Source organism: Muntiacus reevesi, chromosome 3, assembly GCF_963930625.1.
Source record: "Muntiacus reevesi chromosome 3, mMunRee1.1, whole genome shotgun sequence".
Classification (NCBI taxonomy): Eukaryota; Metazoa; Chordata; class Mammalia; order Artiodactyla; family Cervidae; genus Muntiacus; species Muntiacus reevesi.
Genome location: NC_089251.1, coordinates 143,717,443 through 143,733,417, shown reverse-complemented (window position 1 = coordinate 143,733,417; position 15,975 = coordinate 143,717,443).

The following is a 15,975-nucleotide window of genomic DNA, read 5'->3' as shown; positions in this document are numbered from 1 at the left end:
ACAGTACAGTACTGAATGTGTAATTTGAATCAAGTACAATGTTCTACTGAGTTGGACAACCTGGCTGGCTTTGCAGAGGTGTTCCCAGGATTGTTTGTGGCTTTCTGCATGGGGTGTCGAGTGGGGAGGACAGCCCTCAGGTGGCCCCCTTCTCCTGGTTGTCCAAGTTGTACTTTGAAACACCTGCGTCCTTAGCCCTGTATGTTTCAAAGGGAATTATTAAAGGATACAATTTCTGTGAAATAAAAGCTGATTTTCAGTTCAGTTCAGTTGCTCAGTTGTGTCCGACTCTTTGAGACCCCATGAATCACAGCACGCCAGGCCTCCCTGTCCATCACTAACTCCCAGAGTTTACTCAAACCCATGTCCATCGAGTTGGTGATGCCATCCAGTCATTTCATCCTCTGTCGTCCCCTTCTCCTCCTTCCCCCAGTCCCTCCCAGCATCAGGGTCTTTTCCAATGAGTCAACTCTTCGCATCAGGTGGCCAAAGTATTGGAGTTTCAGTTTCAGCATCAGTCCTTCCAATGAACACCCAGGACTGATCTCCTTTAGGATGGACTGGTTGGATCTCCTTGCAGTCCAAGGGACTCTCAAGAGTCTTCTCCAACACCACAGTTCAAAAGCATCAATTTTTCGGTGCTCAGCTTTCTTCACAGTACAACTCTCACATCCATACATGACCACTGGAAAAACCATAGCCTTGACTAGACGGACCTTTGTTGGCAAAGTAATGTCTATGCTTTTTAATATGCTGTTTAGGTTGGTCATAGCTTTCCTTCCAAGGAGTAAGCATCTTTTAGTTTCATGACTGCAATCACCATCTGCAGTGATTTTGGAACCTAAAATAATAAAGTCTGACACTGTTTCCACTGTTTGCCCATCTATTTCCCTAAGAGGAGCTAATTATGAAATAGATTTTAGTAGTAGTATGAAATTGAAGAATAAACATTTGATACTCAGCAACTGAAAATATCTGTTTTCTTGGGGGAGGGAAATGATTACTGTAGCCAGCACGTGCAAATCTGACCTCAATCTTAAAGATTGTCACACAGCTTGGAACGGTTGCTCGTTTGGTCCTCATTTTTTTTTTTTTAATTGAGGCCATCACAAACATGTAGTTGGAAGGCCCCCAAAATGCTCTAATCGGGCATTAGTTCTAAGTTTTTGACCTAACAGCCTATCACCTCCAACTGGTATGTATGTCCTATAAACAAGCCCCTTTTCTCCATAAACACAATACTATCATCAACATCAGAAAATTTGCATGGCTACTTTGCTGCCCCTAATTCTCAGACCACATTCAAGTTTTTCCAGATGTCCTTATAATGTATTCTATGCAAAAGATTCTATCCAGAATCTCCCTTTGCATTTAGTCTTCACACCTTTGTTGAGAACTTTGGTCTGAACAGTTCCTCAGCGTTGATTTCTATGGCCTTGGCTCTTTCGAAGATTATAAGCACTAATTCTGTAGAAGGTCCTTTGATTTGGCTCAGTCTTGTGTTTCTTCATAATTAAAATCAGCTTTTATTGACCTTTAGCCAAAATAACATGGAAACAATGCTACTTTCTTTTAATTGCATCTTGTCAGGTGGTTCGAAATTTCAACTTGTTATGTTACTGACAACAAGCATTTTGACCCCTTGACTAAGCTGTTATCTGTTAAGCTTCTCCTCTGTAAAGTTAACTCTTTTCTTGTTGTTTATAGTGACAGTTTATAGGGAGGTACTTTCAAGTTTTGTGAATCATCTGTTCCTCATTGAAGGGTCAATTTAGTCATTTGTCCATCTATTTAATATATATGTATGATTTCCTGTTTTATTCAGTGACAAACATCTATTACTATTTTTACTCTGTTTTGATGCTTAAATTGTCCCAACGGCCAGCAGGCGCCTACTCAAACTGGCTCTGGTGTCTTTCAACTAGGTCTCCATCATTCTTTCATCACTTCTTTGCTTTCTGGCAGAACAAGAACCTCCAGTCTCAGCTGGTGTTTTCCCCTGTGCCAGTGCTGGAATCAGTTGTTTCCCCATGGATCCCTGATTTCTTTGATTGGACAATGGTTTTTAGAAGCCAAGATTTAAGTATTAGTAAGTTTTCATTCCTATTGGGATTTCCTTGCTCCAGGATCCTTATTGGACAGAAGTGGGACACACATACCCACATACACACAAATGTAGACGTAAATATGTGTGTGTATATATGTGTGTGTGTATGTGTGTAGATACAAATTGTACGTGGTGAGTTGCATCAGTCGTGTCTGACTCTTTGCAACCCTATGGACTGTAGCCCACCAGGCTCCTCTGACCATGGGATTCTCCAGGTAAGAACACTGGGGTGGGTTGTCATGCCCTCCTCCAGGGGATCATCCTGACCCAGGGATCAAACTCATGTCTCTTATGTCTCCTGTATGGGCAGGCATATTCTTTACCACTAGCACCACCTAGGAAGTCTGGATGCAAATAAACATGTATATATAATATGTACACCTAGGTAGGGATATAAATATGTATACATACATATATACATATATTTATATATAATGCATACATATACACATTTACAATTGTGTTTATTTCTGTACCCACATCTGCTGTTTTGAAATTCATGAGTTCACACCTATGCCTTTAATTCTAATGCAACGCAACAAAGTTCATTCCATATTTATTCCTTTCTGTTATTTGTTCCTCTTATGACATTGAGAAATATGACTGTTATTATCCTTAATATGTCACTTATTTGATCAGTCCCCCAGAAGGAAACCAATCTGCCATCTTTGTTGTACCTCCTCCCCCCACCACAGGATAGCTTCCTCTTTCTGTCTGGGTGCTCCCTCCCTATGCTGGGTGCTCCCACCCCATGGATACCCCCTTCACTCTGTTTGGGCTCTAACACCCCAGTCTGGGTGGTTTCTCTATTCTCAACTGGGGACCAGAGTGGCTCCCTTGGCCTGGGATGTCTAACCTGTGGCTTGTGCTCTATACTGGCTCCCAGAGCTTGCCCTTTGTGTTAAGTTCTGATTGCCTACAGTGACTACTGGTTCAATTCGATACGCTTTATTGGCAGTCATTCCTCCCCTGTCTACCTGCGTACATCCCTGCTGGCATCTCCTTTGCTTCTCACATAAACTTCCTGCCCTCGCATCCTTGTCTCAGCTTTGGCTTCTGGGGTAACTCCAGCTTAGATATCCTTTGATCCTCCAGGGCTAGGGGAAAGCCTGTTTTCGCACTGTTGCCTGTAACTGGTGCTTCATCCTCTCCTGTTTGTTCCTTGACTCTGTACACCTCTGAAAAAATCTCTTTGTTGCCCTCTTCACTTAACCACTAACTGCTATCTGTGGCCCCTTCTACTCCCTCCCGCTGTGTGTCCAGCACCCTGGGACACAGAGTCGCCCTGGGATCTGACCTCCTTGCTTAGAAGTGTCATCTTGAATTCTGGTGAGTACGCTTCTCCACCTTGTAACATTCACATTCTTTATGTGAGGGGACCACTTGTTCTTTTTGTGATCTAAATCCTCTTCACATTTCCCACTCCGTTTTATCATTTTTCTCTTGTGTTGGGTACATAGGATTTCTCCTCGTGCCATGGAAGACAGGCTGTGCTCATCCTACCTGCTTGTCAACTTTTGTTCTCTGAAAATGAGAAACAGGGAAATTTGAAATTTTCTAAGAGGGTGACTGCATCAATATCAACACTTAATTACCCTTCCACAGTCTATATTTTCAGTAAGAAGACACTGGTGAATTTAAAGGGAAGCTACCCTTGGATGCCATTCACTCTATGCCACCTTTTATTTTTCTCTTGCTGATTAGTGTTTGTTTGTGATTCAATATATGAGTCTAAGCTATTCTTCACTTTGCCATGTAATCCATCTAAAGGCAATAAGAGTGTCTATCAACAAACCTAGAAATTATCCCTAAAACCAACACTTTTGGATTCTTATTTTCTTTGTCTTCCAAGTCTATCCATTCTTTTCTCATTTCAGGGACTGCTTTAACCATGACTAAAAATCTTCCTTTCTCCCCAAGTGTCTTTAGCATAGAGCTTTTTATGAAAGTTTTCAATTTCAATTTCCTGATCTCTGCTGGATAAAAGCCTTCACCAAACCATAGATGTCTGTCATTGATCTCTGTCGTTAAGAAAGGATGTCCATTGAGGCTGAGTTCAACAGAAGTGGAAAAATGACAGATACCGATATTACTGTATTGGATAATTTTTTTTATAATATAGAAAAGAATCTTTTCTCTACAATAGTGTTAAAGTCACAAAAAGGCTTATGGAAAAGGGAGTTGCCTGGTTGAATTATTTTTTTTAATGAAACAAAACCAAACACAATTGTAAGCTAACAGAAACTGGATTCACAGCCCTGCAAGAAGAGAAGGGAGTGACAGAGGATGAGATGGTTGAAGGGCATCACCGACTCCATGGGCATGAGTTTGAGCAAACTCTGGGAGATAGTGAAGGACAGGGAAGCCTTGCCTCCTTGGGGCCACTTCAGGGAACTGAAGAGTCAGACATTACTTAGCCACTGAACAACATTTCAACAGCTTCTCCTTCTGCCATGACTCATCTAGATACCTTTGTACTTCTCCATGCCAAGCACTCCTGGGCCAGCTAGTCTCTTTTCTCTCCTGTATGTAATATCACTACCCCTCCCCCAGCCCATTCCTTTCCTAGTAAGTCCTTTCAAAATGACCATGTAAACTTTAACATAAAAAAATTATATTGAGCCATTTTGGAAAAAAATCCAAATCCCCTTTTGTATGGGGGGGTTTTTAGTTTTCATGTATATGAAGATTATAATGGCATCTAAGTATGGTTCTTTGCCAGAAACACTGAAACCTAATTGTGACTTCTCCTCAGTATGGTCTCTCTCTACTCTGTCCTTTTGGCTTTAATTATGGGTCATGTCCAAAATGACTGCAGCTTGTCTAATGGATATGACACTCTCTTCCATTATTATTCCCCTACTTTGGAAGTCATAATGAAATGCTCTCTTGAGCGAGGGTAGGAAGACATAGTTGAATACCCCCAATTTTAGGTCCAAAACATCAGAGAAGTTCTCTAAAATCCCCAGTATAAAACCCAGATATCGCCAAGCTTACTCAGAATTTACATTGAAAAACATGACATTGCATCAGAAATAAATGTTAATTGAACATACATCTCTTTCCAGTCTTTTGAGAACATGCCCAAATGGGGATGGGTTTCATTCACAAAAGATAGAAAAAATGTCATTAATAAAACCCCCTGTCCTCCTCATCAGTGCTTTTTGCATGCCTGGGGGCAGCTCTGGAAGCAGGAGCCCCCTCCTTTTCTTCTCCTAGAGCCTTCTCCAAGCAGCCTGCCCATCACTTCCTTCTCCTCTCCACACTTTCCCATTCACAACACATGAAAAAACACCTTTCTTTCTTCCTACTTCACGTCGTCTCTGTATTGGTTTCCTGAGGCTACTGTAACAAATCATCATGGACTTGGTGGCTTACAACAACATAAATTTATTCTCTTAGAGTTTTGGAGGTCAGAAGTCCAAAATCAGCTTTGTTGGTCTAAAGTCAATGGATGGAACAAGGCTGGTCCTTCTGGAGGCTCCAGGGAAGAATCCATTTTCTTGCTTTTCCAGCGCTTCCGGTGGCTGCCAGTGGTCTTTGGTTTGTCATTACTCCAATCTCTGCTTCTGTAGTCCCATTGTTGTGGAATCTCCCTCTGCCTTTGTCTTATAAGGATCTTTGTGATTGCATTGAGGGTCCACCTGGATAATCCAGGATGATTTCTCATCTCAAGATCCTTACTGAATGGCATCTGCAAATGTCCGCGAAGTCTCGTTTGCCTTGGAAGATCATCCACAGATTTCAGGGCTTATAACTGGGATATCTTTCCTAGCCCATTATTCAGTCTTCCATAGTTCCCTAACCAACAGGGTGTTGGGGGTGGGGAATCCCTTATGAACTTTTTCTTCCACTCTCAACTTGAGTCTCTATACTTTGGATGCCCTACCCCTTTCTCTAATTCTCTGTTTCTGAAATTTCAAACCCTTCTTTGACAAAGCTCCAGTTATTGCCTCTTTAGATTCTTTCCCTATTCAGTGGACAATATTCCTATTCTTGGCCCTAGTATTGTGATTAGTTTTAGGTTTCAGCTCACTGGATGGCTGAAGCTCATTATTCTTTGTAGAGCAGGTGCTGAGATGGAAGAAGGGTGGGCCAGAACTGGTTTCAGTCCAGTGGGCAATAGTGAACACAGCTTTGTCAAGTCCAATTTCCTTTCCACTACATCTACCAAAAGGAGCTGTAGACCCAATGGTTTGTTTACTAATTGGTCCATTAAAGTAAGCAAATTCCCAAAAAACAAACTATGCTTGGGAACCAGTATAGTTTAAGCTCAGATTAAGAAAAGACTCGATTGCTTCACTTAGCCAGGAGTCATTAGGTCCTCACCACTATGAAATAAGTTTTTATCTTGCATCCTATGGAAGTGCCTGCCAGCATCCTAAAAGAAGCTAACAAACACATGAAAAGATGCTCAACATCACTCATTATCAGAGAAATGCAAATCAAAACCACAATGAGGTACCATTACGCGCCAGTCAGGATGGCTGCTATCCAAAAGTCTACAAGCAATAAATGCTGGGAAGGGTGTGGAGAAAAAGGAACCCTCTTATACTGTTGGTGGGAATGCAAACTAGTACAGCTCCTATGGAGAACAATGTGGAGATTCTTTAAAAAACTGGAAATAGAACTGCCATATGACCCAGCAATCCCACTCCTGGGCATACACACCAAGGAAACCAGATCTGAAAGAGACACGTGTACCCCAATGTTCATTGCAGCACTGTTTACAATAGCCAGGACATGGAGGCAACCTAGATGCCCATCAGCAGATTGAATGGATAAGGAAGCTGTGGTACATACACACCATGGAATATTACTCAGTCATTAAAAAGAATGGACAAGGAGGCCTGGCGGGCTGCGATTCATGGGGTCACAGAGTCGGACACGACTGAGCGACTGAACTGAACTGAACTGAACTGAATCAGTTCTAGTGAGGTGGATGAAACTGGAGCCTATTATACAGAGTGAAGTAAGCCAGAAAGGAAAACACCAATACAGTATACTAATGCATATATATGGAATTTAGAAAGATGGTAACGATAACCCTGTATGCGAGACAGCAAGAGAGACACAGATGTATTGAACAGTCTTTTGGTCTCTGTGGGAGAGGGCGAGGGCGGGATGGTATAAGAGAATGGCGCTGAAACATGTAAATTACCATATGTGAAATGAATCGCCAGTCCAGGTTTGATGCATGATACAGGGTGCTTGGGGCTGGTGCACTGGAATGACCCAGAGGGATGGGTTGGGGAGGGAGGTGGGAGGGGGGTTCAGGATGGGGAACACATGTACACCCATGGCAGATTCAAGTCAATGTATGGCAAAACCAATACAATGTTGTAAAGTGAAATAAATAAATTAATTAATTAAAAAAATAAAACAATAAAAGAAGCTGATGTTAAATTTTAATGTGTTCACTTTATTAATGTGGGAAGTGGGCTAGACTTAATTAAATTATTTTGGTTCAGAGTTTCCACTCTAATGGAAATCAAGGTAGGGATCTTCTATTTTTCTCCATCCTATGAGATGTATTAAATGCTGTGGGGTTTGAATTTATTTCCCAGCAACAGTCAAGAAAAATGGTGATTTCTGGGAAGCACTCTTCTTTTAACGTAAAGAAACCCAAGTGAATGAACATGAGAAATATGGGAACCATTGACTGCCATCCAGTTGAAGCTCGAATTCAGCCTAACATTTCCCAAACAGTACTTTGAGATTAAACCTTCTTGGTATGTGAGGACAAAAGGAATGATTTAAAATAACCAAAATGCCTCTCCATCCTTCTCTTCCCTGTCTAATACCACTCTGTCATCCTAAAGGAATTTTATGTTAATTTCTGAATTTTAAGCAAAATGCTATAGAATCCCACTGTCCAGATTTTAAAATGTCTAGAATATTTACTTTTACATGTGTGAAGGTGAGGTCTGAGATATCAAATCTGATCACAAGAAAAGATATTTATAAAGTTCAACAGAATAACCACAGAAACTCCACAGGCTCTGCAACCACAGAGTCTACAAGAATCCACAGTCCAATTTTGTCAATGGTCTAAAGAAGTAAAATAATTTTTCATGATTAACATTCCTAGTATCATAAAGAGACTAGAAACTGTACCTTTTATTTCCTTTGCTTATCTGTTTTCCCACTTGCTTTATCTTCAGTTCAGTTCAGTTCAGTTCAGTTGCTCAGTCGTGTCCGACGCTTTTTGACCCCGTGAATCGCAGCACGCCAGGACTCCCTGTCCATCACTAACTCCCGGAGTTGACTCAAACTCATGTCCATCGAGTCAGTGATGCCATTAGTCATCTCATCCTCTGTCATCCCCTTCTCCTCCTGCCCCCAATCCCTCCCAGCATCAGGGTCTTTTCCAATGAGTCAACTCATCGCATCAGGTGGCCAAAGTATTGGAGTTTCAGCTTCAGCATCAGTCCTTCCAATGAACACCCAGGACTGATCTCCTTTAGGATGAACTGGTTGGATCTCCTTGCAGTCCAGGGGACTCTCAAGAGTCTTCTCCAACAACACAGTTCAAAAGCATCAACTCTTCGGTGCTCAGCTTTCTTCACAGTCCAACTCTCACATCCATACATGACCACTGGAAAAACCATAGCCTTGACTAGACAGACCTTTGTTGGCAAAGTAATGTCTCTGCTTTTTAATATGCTATCTAGGTTGGTCATAACTTTCCTTCCAAGGAGTAAGCATCTTTCAATTTCATGGCTGCAATCACCATCTGCAGTGATTTTAGACGCCCCCAAAATAAAGTCTGACACTGTTTCCACTGTTTCCCCATCTATTTCCCATGAAGTGATGGGACCAGATGCCATGATCTTAGTTTTCTAAATATTGAGCTTTAAGCCAATTTTTTATTTTTTTTTAATTTATTTTTTTATTCTAGTGGTTTTGTCATACATTGCATGAATCAGCCATGGATTTACATGTGTTCCCCATCCCGATCCCCCCTCCCGCCTCCCTCTCCATCTCATCCCTCTGGGTCTTCCCAGTGCACCAGCCCTGAGCATGCATATACACTGTGGAATATTACTCAGCCACTTAAGCCAACTTTTCCACTCTCCTCTTTCACTTTCATCAAGAGGCTTTTTAGTTACTCTTCACTTTCTCCCATAAGGGTGGTGTCATCTGCATATCTGAGGTTATTGATATTTCTCCTGGCAATCTTGATGCCAGCTTGTGCTTCTTCCAGCCCAGGGTTTCTCATGATGTACTCTGCATATAATTTAAATAAGCAGGGTGACAATATACAGCCTTGATGTACTCCTTTTCCTATTTGGAACCAGTCTGTTGTTCCATGTCCAGTTCTAACTGTTGCTTCCTGACCTGCCTACAGGTTTCTCAAGAGGCAGGTCAGGTGGTCTGGTATTCCCATCTCTTTCAGAATTTTCCACAGTTTATTGTAATCCACACAGTCAAAGGCTTTGGCATAGTCAATAAAGCAGAAATAGATGTTCTTTGGAACTCTCTTGCTTTTTCGATGATACAGTGGATGTTGGCAATTTAATCTCTGGTTCCTCTGCCTTTTCTAAAACCAGCTTAAACATCTGGAAGTTCACAGTTCATGTATTGCTGAAGCCTGGCTTGGAGAATTTTGAGCTTTACTTTACTAGTGTGTGAGATGAGTGCAATTATGTGGTAGTTTGAGCATTCTTTGGGGTTGCCTTTCTTTGGGACTGGAATGAAAACTGACCTTTTACAATCCTGTGGCCACTGCTGAGTTTTCCCAATTTGCTGGCGTGTTGAGTGCAGCACTTTCACAGCATCACCTTTCAGGATCTGGAATTCCATCACCTCCACTAGCTTTGTTCATAGTGATGCTTCCTAAGGCTCACTTGACTTCATCTTCCGAATGTCTGGCATTAGGTGAGTGATCACACCATTGTGATTATCTGGGTCATGAAAATCTTTTTTGTACATTTCTCCTGTGTATTCTTGCCACCTCTTCTTAATATCCTCTGTTTCTGTTAGGTCCATACTATTTCTGTCCTTTATTGTGCCCATCTTTGCATGAAATGTTCCCTTCAGTTCAGTTCAGTTCAGTCACTCAGTCATGTCTGACTCTTGCGACCCTATGAACCGCAGCACACCAGGCCTCCCTGTCCATCACCAACTCCTGGGGTCCACCCAAACCCATGTCTATTGTGTCGGTTACGCCATCCAGCCATCTCATCCTCTGTCATGTTCCCTTGGTATCTCTAATTTTCTTGAAGAGATCTCTAGTCTTTCCCATTCTATTGTTTTCCTCAATTTCTTTGCACTGATCACTGAGGAAGGCTTTCTTATCTCTCCTTGCTATTCTTTGAAACTCTGCATTCAAATGGGCATATCTTTCCTTTTCTCCTTTGCCTTTTGCTTCTCTTCTTTTCACAACTGTTTGTAAGGCCTCCTTAGACAGCCATTTTGCAACGTGGAGAGGAAGAATTAAGGGTGTTAATTCTTTTGCATGTTAAATTATTTGAACCTTAACTTGCAAGAGAATTTAATATTTGGACTTCAATTTCTTCTGGGAGTTTCACAATGGGAGGGAGTTTCCATGCAAAGTTCTGCCATCTTTATGTTGTTGGAAATTTCTGAGTGGAACATGTTGGTGTAGCATTTCAATTGTATTGCCTAACCGCTGGTAAGCTGTAGTGGGCAGTGTAGTTGGACATCATTTGGGATAGGAAATAGAAGAGGAAGCAAAGTCTCAGCCTTGGATATGGCGTAGATTTGGAGTTAATCTCATTAGTATACTGTCTGGAGCATTTTTATGCTTCCGCAGAAGGATACCAAAGGATCAGTAGGTGGTACTAAGGAAGCAACCCATGAAGGTGGAAATAAGACTGCCTTGATCAACAGCTGGTCTCCTCCCATTCAGAGAATGATCACTGTTTTGGTTGACATAATTCATTATGAATCCCAAAGGAAGAGAGAAAAAATGGGAAATATTTGGGGAAACTAACCCTTCCCCTATTCTTGCTTTAAATTCTATATGGGAGTCCTTAATTAACACCCTCATCACTTACCTGTCTTCTTTCCTACTCCATCCTTTCTGATGGTAGGAGATGTCCATTGGTACACACTGATCCATTTAGTGGAGCTGATCTATCACAAAGTTCCAAGCCCTAGGTGCTAATTTCTATCATGTCTTCTCTATCCTATATCAAGTGGGAGGCAGAGGTCCTGGATATTGTTTTATTTTGAAGATCAAAGTTTTCTCCTTGAATGAGCTTTTGTAAAGGTCTAGTTGGTATATGAATGAGAGGTAGTAGAGAGTATCAGTAATCCACTTTTCTTGCATAAACCACATACTGCACCTTAGCTTTCATGGTAATAAATCTAACATTTTGATCTTTTTGCTGTATTCAGTTGAGAGATGGTTTTCTCAATTGGATTTTAACTCAGGTGTGGAGTAGAGGTGTTTTTTATTTTTATTTATGTCAAACCAGAGATGTAAGTGCAAATCACAAAGATAGTTAAGAGTAGAGTTTGTTAGAGACAATTCATTGATCTGAGGGTGCATGAAAGTGGTGAAAAACAAGCCAGGAAATATAGTTTGGGTCAAACATGAGAATGACTTTCGATTTTTTATTTGTAGCAAAAAGGGGAAGCATTGGAGGTATTTGAGCAGGGAAGAAACATTTCCAGAGACAAATTTTACAAAGAATAATCTAGTTGTTGTTGTTGTTCATTTGTTCTTTGCAACCCCATGAACTGCGGCACGCCAGGCTTCCCTGGCTATTACCAACTCCTGGAGTTTGCTAAAACTCATGTCCTTGAGTTGGTGATGCCAACCAACCATCTTATCCTCTGTCACCCCTATCTCCTCCTGCCTTCAATCTTTCCCAGCCTTAGGGTCTTTTCCAATGAGTTGGCTCTTTGCATCAGGTGGCCAAAGTATTGGAGTTTCAGCTTCAGCATCAGTCCTTCCAATGAACACCCAGGATTGATCTCATTTAGGATGGACTGGCTGGATCTCCTTGCAGTCCAAGGGACTCTCAGAGTCTTCTCCAACACCGCATTTAAAAAGCATCAATTTTTTGGCACTCAGCCTTCTTTATGGTCAAACTCTCACACCCATACATGGCCACAGGAAAAACTATAGCTTTGTCTATATGGATCTTTGGGAGCAAATTAATGTCTCTGCTTTTCAATATGCAGTCTAGGTTTGTCATAACTTTTCTTCCAAGGAGCAAGTATCTTTTAATTTCATGGCTGCAATCACCATCTGCAGTGATTTTGGAGCCCAAGGAAATAAATAATCTTATAGCTGTATGTAAATAGACTGAAGGCAGATGAAAGATGATAACCAAGAAGAGAGATAATGACTGAGGAAACAGTCAAGAAGGAGAAATAATGTCATAGATATGTAGCTTGATAAATCTACTGAGGGTAAAAGAAATGCAGTTAATTAAAAAAATGCAGTTATTCAGTTTTGAAAGTTTAGAGCAGAGATTGGCAAATTTTTTCCATAAAGGACAAAATTCATATTTTTGGCTTCTTGGGCCATACAGACTTCATGGCCATTTTCAACACTCCATGGTTATCATGAAAGCATCTACACACAATACATATTAATAAATGAACAATCAAGGCTGTATTCCAGTAAAGCTTTATTCACTAAGACATTCAGCCTGTGGGCTGTGGTTTGCTGATCCCTGGCTTAGAAGACTATGGCACCAGTGCTGATATTAATTAAGCTGTCACCTCTGAGCTGTAAACTTGTCCTCTTGGGATGCTGGGCCTGGGACTCTGCAAATCACAGTTCTGCTTTCTCTCTGCTCCTTGTGAGATCTGGAGCAGGGAGAACGCACATGCTCCTTTGGGTTTTGATTGCTGTTCCCATCAGGGTCTTTACAATGGTTCTTTACCCTGGAAACTGCAGTGGGTTCTGATTTCCAGTTTCTTCCCATGCTTCCAGAACCAGCCTCTAATAGAGCTGCCTCAGGGATGTGAGTACCAGCCACCTAGCACCCCCTCCACCGGGATTTGAGTCTTGTCATCCTGAGGATCTTCCCCTGAGCTTCTGAGCCATCAGGGCCAGACAGGCAGAGACCTCTCCTCAGATCCAAGATTCTAGGTTCTAATAACCCTAACTTTCCCCCTCTGTTCCAACAGCACTAGAAATGGTAGCTGCTTTCTGGACTTACTATCTTGAGTTACCTCAGAATCCCCTTTTACTCTGCCTTTTCAATCCTCCAAAGTCTATTTAAATTATTTCCTGTATTAAATTTTCTCTGTTGGAATAATTGGTGTGGTTTTCTGTTTTCCTCGCTGAATGCTGATCCACGCAGAACTATATTCTGTATGTGCTCATTTGCTAAGTCGTGTCCTACTCTTTGCAACCCCATGGAGTGTAGCCCACCAGTCTCATACTCTGTCCATGGGATTTCCTAGGCAAGAACACTGGAGTGGGTTGCTGTTTTCTTCTCCAGTATTCTGTATAGAATAGGGGTATGTGGGAGGATATAGATAGGAAATATGAGCATTGTACTCCTGAAGGAGCATACACTAAGTCTGCTCATAGAAATGGTGAGTTTGGGGTGCTGACAAATGAATCACTTCCAGATTTCTAGTTGGCAACTGGATGTTGAAGAAAGAATATATTATTCACATGAAGGTGCTGTTCATGTGAGTAGAGATCAACAACTAGGAAAGTATGGCTAGAGTAGAGAAATGGGAACCATCTTTGTTTTTGAGACAGATAATGAAGAGAAAGAAAAAAAAAAGACAGAAATGATTAGTCAGAGGCAGAAGAAAAAGTTGCAGAATGTGAGAAGCGAAGAGTGAGTTTTAAGAAAGTGGTCAATCTGAGCAAATCTTATAAATATCAAGGGAGCTGATGACTTCCCAATGGGTCATTTTCATAGAGTAGTAAAGGTAGAATTGGAAGGGTTGGTAAGAGAAATGAAACCAGTAAGAACTATCTTTTATTTCTTTTTTAAGTGAAGCCATTTGATAATGAAAGGAAGACAGATGATTATATACAGATCTACAAGTCCAAATAAATAAAAATTAATTAATTAAACTTTTGGCAGAAAAGTTATCAGAGGTGAGGGGCAATGGGACACACATAGGGTAAAAGGATAACACATATAATATATGAGTGGATTACATGAGTGGTAAAAGGGGGTAAGGATGGATGGATAGAGAACCCAACTGATACATAGAGGAAAAGCACCTCTTTCTCTGAGATCCAGACAAATTTCATGTGGGGAGGACAGAAGTTGAACTTGTTTTGAAAACTGAAACTGTCCTAATTCCTTGTTCCTATGTTACACAATAATGAGATCAGACATATTTTCCTACTCCTATGCTAGACAGTATTCAGACCAAGCAGTAATAATAGTTGCTTATTCAGAGAGTGTGATTAGGGGATATGATGAAACTGTGGACCACTCTGACTAGATCCCTCTTTGAGACTTCTACCCTAGCTGCTAGGTATGCTATTGGCTGAATGTCTTTCCTGTCATTCCTTTCCAAGATCACCTCAGCCGCAGTTGAGCACTAATTCCTTGGTCAAAGCTGCCTTGACCATAACTTCCTTCCAGGGGTAGTCTATATCCAGTGACATGGCCCAGTAAAGGACATTTCTGATGAGTCATTTTAAATATGTAGAACTCACTATGGAGGATTTTCTGAGATTATGGAGACTGTATCACAGGTTGACTTCCCTCCTGGCCATTCTGGCTTGCCCCCACCCCACCTCTATTTCACAGGTGTTGATCTCAAGGACACACCCTAATGACCGTCTGAAATACTAAACTGCCCCAGGATCTGCCTTCTGGAGAACCCAACCTGTAATGTCAGCTCTACAACTGACTTCTAACAGCTTGCTCATCAAGACCATTTTAACAACCTTGCCTACTGTGCCTACTAAATCAGCTTACTTTGTCATGAACTCTGCCCAGTCCCAACCAGTTTCTTGCCTTGGAAGACCTACCTTAAAGTCATCTAGTCTGGGCCCTATAACACTGTGGATAACCTGTCTCAGTTTTCTATTTTGAGACACGCAAAGTGGTGTCCTCCCTTACTTCAATACAATTAGTAGAATGAGCTTTGCTTGATTAATAGGTTTTTCTGGTGATCTTCTAGAGAACTGATAGCTGAGAATTTTCATCAGGTATCATTATTCTTCCCTAGGTTTAGAAAGTCTGGTAGCTTCAGAGGAAGAGGAAAAGCGTAGAAAATAGATCTTGGCCAATTTAATAAGAAATCAGCTCTGAGAAGTTTGTTTTCTATCTTGACTTGGGATTTTGCAAGGAAGGATGATCTCCTAAGGGGTGACAGTGGTTCCAGAAACTTGGAATCAGATAATATGGTGTAGGACAGCCAGAGTTGGCAGCTGATATATTCATCTTGTAATTGGTATTCCCAGGAGTCCTATGGAGCAGTTTGGGCTCTGGTGGAAGTGGAGTCACTGATATCTTCTTTGACTTGGCAGTCAAGTGCTTCCTTGGCTTTGAGATGGCCCTCTTTGATTCTGAGCATTCTCATCTCTCCTTTCCTCCCAGGCTTCTCTTCTCAACTTCTCTTCTGTTTGTAGACTCAGGAAGGAAAGTTTGTAGGCACAGAAAACTTTTCTTTCCTCCTTGTGTAAAACTTATTGTAGGAATTTGGGAGCACATAGACAAATACATTAATTTCCCTTGAAATAATCCTAGAGATATTACAAGGCCATTTATTATGTTAAGATGAACTTTGATGAACTCAAACATGATATGATCTTGAGAAGAAGGGCAATCTATTCTCCTGTCTTCTCTATTCCTAAAATATTCAAAGGTGGATGTTTCCTATATAGTTATTTTTCATTAGTTCTCACTAGACTGTCTTTCTTATTTGTTGAAATTTAAACTAACTTCTTCCTGCCA